This window comes from Muscardinus avellanarius (assembly GCF_963383645.1).
Source record: "Muscardinus avellanarius genome assembly, chromosome: 10".
NCBI classification, from domain to species: Eukaryota; Metazoa; Chordata; class Mammalia; order Rodentia; family Gliridae; genus Muscardinus; species Muscardinus avellanarius.
Window position 1 is genome coordinate 65,210,423 of NC_137796.1, and position 6,520 is coordinate 65,216,942.

Consider the following 6,520-nt stretch of genomic DNA (forward strand, 5'->3'; position numbering starts at 1 on the left):
CTATTATCTGTGTAAAATATCTGTGTAAAAGCATCTCTCTATTATACATCTATCTGTGTCACATTAACAATACATGGTTTATCTGGACATGGTTCAGCCTATTGATGAGTCACCGCACTAGAAACACCACCCAGAAACCAAGGCTTTCTGAGCTCATTCTGGAGATGCTAGAATGGGGCGTGGAGCCCAGCACCTCCCCCTTGTGAGCTCACCCTGCACGGTCCTGGCTGCAGGGCCTGTCCTCACAACCTGGTCAAGCACAGAGCTGGCTGGAGATGCTGGGCTATGCCCCCCCCACCCACTCTCCTGGGCCTCAGTGAGTTTGAGAATGAAGGTGAGTCAGAAGGACAGTGAGAAGGAAGACGGGGATGGTTCCAGGTCCTGTCTAGTCCAGGAGTCTGAACATGGGAAGGAGAGTCAGCCCTGCAGACACCTGCCTGCTGGGTGTCCCTGGGCCTGATCTGACCACAGAGGAGCCTGAGGCCTCTAGAGTGTCCTGGAAACTGACCATTGGGCAGGTCTAGTGGGACAGGTTGGGAAGTCACCTGGGACTTCGTCTGGACCCTGCTAGAGTGGAAGGAAACTATGTTATCCAGAGGCAAAGTCAATTAGGGCCCTTGGCTAAATCTCTCTCTGCAAACTGACCCTTGACCCCCAGTGTCAGGGAGCCGGGCCTGGCATTTCTCTCCCTAGGCTCCTCTTGCAGTTCTTCTCCTTGGCCAGAGGATCCACATGCTGGAAGGCGAGTCACGTCTACAGGGTCCTAATCCCCTACCCCACATGCACTCTGGCCAGGAGCGGTGTTGATTCCGGGAGGGACCCGACGTCACCTTACTCCACCTGAATACCACTCATCAGTATTTCTCTGAAAGCCCTGAATACCTGTGAGCTGTCAATAGTTACTTTCTAAACACTTTCAATTCATCTGTCCAAAAGTGGACCCAGGCTTCGCAGCCACACAGACCCAGCCCTTCCTCACCCGCCCACACTTCCTTAACACAGTGAAGGTCATTGGTCCTGGACAGATGACAGAGAGTCACCCTTGATTTCCTCTGTGTCCACCCACGTTTACTCAACCACAGAAGCCAGCTAACTTCCCTGGTAAATGTTCTCACATCTCTTGCAAAGCACCCTCTTCCCCAGCATGAAGCCCACCAGAGACCCTGTGGCACCTGCAGAGGTCAGCAGAGATGCGGACTCCCTCTTGCTTTCCCATAAGCTTAGTTCTTGGCCACTAACATTAAATTCACCCCCTCGATGCAAGAGGGCTGCTAGTGCTCTAGCTATCATGTCTGCTTGCAGGCTGGGAGGAAGCAAGGCAGGAAGCAGGAAAGGGCCCTGCGGGTCCACTCACCACTCCCTAAGCATCCTTCCAGGAACCTCACCAGCAAGCTCCATCTCATCGGCACAGACAGGGTCACAAGGCAACACAGAACTGATCCCAGGGCTGCCCAGTATCACTTCTGTTCCATGAGGTCCCAGCTAGAGAGAGCTCTGGTTGAAAGGGGAAGGGGACCTGGGTGTGGTGGTGCACGCCTCTAATCCCAGTACTAGGGAGGCAGAGACAGGAGCATCACAGGTTTGAGGCCAGCTTTAGCAACTAGCAAGACTCTGCTTCAAATAAAATAGGGCAGGGTGTATAGCTCAGAGGCAGAATGCCCCACGTTCAGCCTAAAGAAGAAGGGAGTGAAGGGCCCATGTGATAGGGCCCAGGGAGTTACTGCATTATTTTCCGCCTCTCCTTCATGGGTACGGAGGGGCTATATCCTCACAGTGGACACTGAAACCCCTGTTCTTTTCCCCAGGGGCTCTGGAAAGACCCTCCATCTGGGCTGAGCCCAGCTCTGTGATCCCCCCAGGGAGGCCTGTGACCATCGTGTGCCAGGCACTGCTGGACCAGCCAGCTGCTGGGTTTGAGATATTGTGCCTACTGAAGGAGGGAAGTCACGACTATAGAGAGAACTCTTTGTCTTCTGAGACATAGGCCAGATTCTGCATCCCCGCTTTGAGTGAAGAGACTGCTGTGTGTTATCACTGCATTTATTAAAGTCTGAGTCGTCTGTGCACAGGGAAGGTTTGGAGCTGGTGGTGAGCAGTGAGGAGGTCACCCAGGCCCCACCTGGCCTCAGGTCTGCCCTCAGGTTGGTCCCAGGTCCCTGGACCCATCCCAGCTGCTGTCCTTTGTCTCCATCACCCCACCCCCACCCTCCCACTGACCCAAGCCCTCTCTCCTCTCCCTTTGCACCAAGGTCTCCATGGCCTCCACATTCCTGGTCCCTGGAGCCCTAGTCTACCTGGACATCTTGGGTAGCTTTGGCCAGCTGTAGCATGTTGTGGGCACAGACCTGGCCCTGCTGCTGCATGGGGAGGGGTGCCCAGGATGCTGGGGGCAGACCCTCTTCAAGAACCAGTGTCTCTTCACTCAGGAGGGGTCTGCACCTATCCTTTCCACTGGGTCAGAACCTGTGTTGGCTCCAGGAGTATGCTGCCCAGTGTGGTCCCTCCCACTGGACAGGTGGCCACATCCAGGAATATCCCCTGGCCAGGGCTAGATGGCATGCTGGGGGAAGCTCTGGGATGTGACGGTCCACACCCTGCCTGTTCTCAGCCCCCGGGAACCTTGCTGGAGTCAGGGTCCAGGACAAGGCTCCCTCCACCCCAGGGGGACATAGGGGCCATCCATTCTTTCTTTTCCTTCCTTTAAGTCAAGTTGTTCTCTTCTTTCTGTTGTGGTTCGGATGTCCCATGGGAAAGATGCAGTGTCCAGGGGTGGAAGAGTGCACCCCAGGTGAGGCCAGCCTCCAGAACCCTGCCCTGTGGCCAGCTGCGGAGGCTCCTCCCACCCATACCTGTCCTTGATCAGGCACCTGCTGGCGTATGCAGAATGGGGACAGAGGGCACCATCATTGAAAGCCCAGGTCTCCCTGCCCCTTCCTGGAGTCTGGAAAAGTCATTCATAATTCAGGGTACACAGAAGGGCCAAGGTGAGTGTAGGGTACTGCGGCAGGTGAGGGGCCATCTTAATCCTCACATCTTTCCCTTCTGGTTCCCATGCACATGGAAGCCTGTTTTGGTAGCGGCTCCATCAATGTATGTGTTGGAGGTGATGGCTTATGATCGTGTGTACTGAGGTCTCTGCAGGACCTGCAGATTCCAGAGCTCTGGCCATCACCATCATAGGAGGTCACCCCAGGGAGACACTGGGGTGGGGGACACACAGGGCACCCCACCCAGAAATAGGCTCCTGGACCACGGCCCCAGAGACCCCAGATATTGGGATGAGGAGGGTCACAGAGGGGAGGGCCAGCAGAATCATCAGAGAGATAGGAACACAGGGGTCATCCAGTGTCATCTGAACCTGATGCCTTCTCAAGGTCTCAGTGCTACTGTTTGAAGCTGTGAGAGGAGGGGCAGGGGCACCCAAGAGCAACCAGTAGACAAAGAGGCCGGATGAGCTGGGCAGAGCAGAGATAGGCCCAGGGCCCCGAGATCCCAGCCTCACCCCAGAGCCAGGCCAGCCAGCTCCAGGCTGAGGGCTCACGAGGGACAGCGGCCAAGCTGGGGCCCTGGCCTCTGCCCTCCCTCACCCAGTTCTTGCAGGGCGGGGCAGACACCACCAGGCCCTGAAATCTCCCTGCGCTCTTGTAAAATAGAAGGGCCATTTGTCCCCAATTCACTCCTGGGGCATCTGAGATCCAAGATGGAATGACTCTTAGACATTGTTTTATTCAGCCTTCCTGCTGCTGTGAGCAAACTACCTGACAAGAACAACTTAGAGGAGGAAAGATTTATTGGGACCCACGGTGGGACTATCGGTTTCAAGGCGTCAATCCATAGGGCCGGCTCTGAATCTTAGAAAACAGAGGCGGGGGCAGTGTGCACGGAGGGAGGCTGCTTCAGTATTGGATGCCCGTCTTCAGGCCTGGCTCCACTCCTTCCTGGGTCTCTCCTCCCTTTTAGATTCCAGGACAGCATCCCATTTCCCTCAGCCTGAGCATCCCCTTCATCCTCCCTCTGTGTTCTCCAAGCCCCGACGGCTCCTCCCCGGCCATTTCCTCAACCTTCACTCCTGTTCATTCGGGGTCCTGCCTCTCTCACCTGAGCAGGTGACCTCCAGGTAGTGACTTCCCTCCTCCTGACACCCAGCACTGGTAGCTGCCTGCTCATAATCAGGAACTTGTCCCCAGTGTCCTTTCTTCCCCAGAAACTGACACCTATCACCAGCCTTCACCATACAGGCTTTGAATTATACCCCTCCTTTGATGAAATGACCCCTTTAATATTGTTTAATGACATTACCTCTTGCTATATTTTTTTTCCACCAAAATTCTTGTTTGGCTAAAATAAAAATGGGTACATCTGCTTCCTTTTGGTTTCTGTATATATGCAGTGTATTTCATCATTTCATCATGTTTTGCCTCCATAGGGCCTTAAAATGAGTCTCCCGCCAGGCGTGGTGGCACACACTTGTAATCCCTGCGCTTGGGGGGCTGAGACAGGTTAGAAGCCAGCCTCAGTTATCTAATGAGGCTCTCAGCAACTTAGTGAGACCCTGTTTCCAAATAAAGGATAAAATAGGTCTAGGAGTATAGCCTGGAGGTAGAAAAGCCCCTGGGTTCCACCCCCAGTACCACAAAGAAAAAAAGAAAGAAAGAAAGAAAGAAAGAAAGAAAGAAAGAAAGAAAGAAAGAAAGAAAGGAAATAAAGAAAGAGCGAGCTGTGTGGGTGCAACGGATGAATTTTATTAACAAATAAGGGCCAGTTATTCAGTCCTCTGCAACCCATACTAGAATGTGAAATCAGAAGAAACACCTCCCAACTCATTCCATCAGACAAGCATAATCTTAACACCAAAACCAGACAAAGACATTGTAAGTGAAACTACAGACCAGGGTCTCTCAGAAATACAGATGCAACGTACTCAGCAAAATACAGTCCTGTCCACGTAATAACATCGCGGTTGCTGACAGCCCACAGGACTGTTCCCACAAGGCTACTCCACCTGTGACGTCAACGCCACCTTGCTTTGTGTAAGGACACTCCGAGATGTTTGCTCAATCATGTAATTGCCAATCGATATATTTCTCAGAACACTTTCTGAGAATGTGGTTAAGTGACCCATGATGGCATTAGCAAGGAGAATCTGATAATATATAGAAAGAATGACATGCTGTGACCAGCTGAGGTTCATCCCAGGTGTGCACAGCTGGCTCAGCATTTAAGAAACAATAACTGAGCCAGGCGTGGTGGCACACGCTTGTAATCCCTGCACTTGGGAGGCAGAGACAGGAGGATCGCGCAGGTTTGAAGCCAGTCACGCGCGCTGGCTTAGGAGACCCTGTTTCTAAATAAAAATGTAAAAATAGGTCTGGGAGTGTAGCCCAGAGGTAGAAGGGCTTCCAGGAACCCCAGTACCACCACCAAAAAAAAAAAAGAAGCAATAACTGTTATCCATCATAGCACCAGGGTCGAAAACAAAACCACATGAAAAAAATCACATCAGTATATGTGAAGAACATTGGTCAATATCCCACATCCATTCTTTAAAAAAAAAACACTCCCTCTTATTAAGTACTAGAGAACTCCCTCAGCCATGTGTGGTGGTGCATGCTTGTAATCCTAGCACTTGGGAGACTGAGGCAGGTGGATAGCAGGCTCAAGACCAGCCTCAGCAACTTAGTGAGGCCCTGTCTCAAAATAAAACATAAAGATGGCTGGTTGTGTGGCTCAGAGGTAGGATGCTGCTGAGTTTGATTCCCAGTACCAACAACAAAAACAAATGGCACACCAAGTGATTTGTGCATATATTAATGCATAACTTTGAATCTCAGTATGATGTATAATTACAATGTGCCTATAAAGTATAAAAAAGAGAGAAAACTCCCTCATCCCGATTAAGAATATATACAAAAAAAAGTTCAAGTAGAACAGCATATTTATTGTGAGATGACAGAACTTTCCCAGAATAACAAGGAAGGAGACGGGACACACCCTCTCCACTCCTATAGAGAACTGTTCTAGCTAATGCAAAGACCACATAAAGCAAAGACGACATGTTCACATGGGAAGGAAGAAGTAGACCTGTTCTTGTTCCCAGATGACATGATTGTCATGTAGAAAAATCGATATTTTCTACCTGGTTCTAATAAATGAACCTTCCTGGATCTAACAAATGATTATATAAAGATAGATTTAAAGTTAATACATGTTGGAGCCCGGTGTGGTGGCACACGCTTGTAATCCCATCATTCGGGAGGCTGAGACAGGAGGATCGAGGTTCACGGACAACCTCATCTACTTATTGAGGCCCTCTGCAACTTAGTGAGACCCTGTTTCAAAATAAAGAATAAAAAATAGGGCAGGGGGTGTAGCTCGGAGGTCAAATGCTCCTGGGTTCCATTCCCAGACCCCCCCACCCCCCCACACACAAAGTTAATACATGCTGGATCTAATAAATGATTATAGCAAGGTGGATTTAAAGTTAACACATGCTGGGCTCTGTGACACATGCCTATATTCC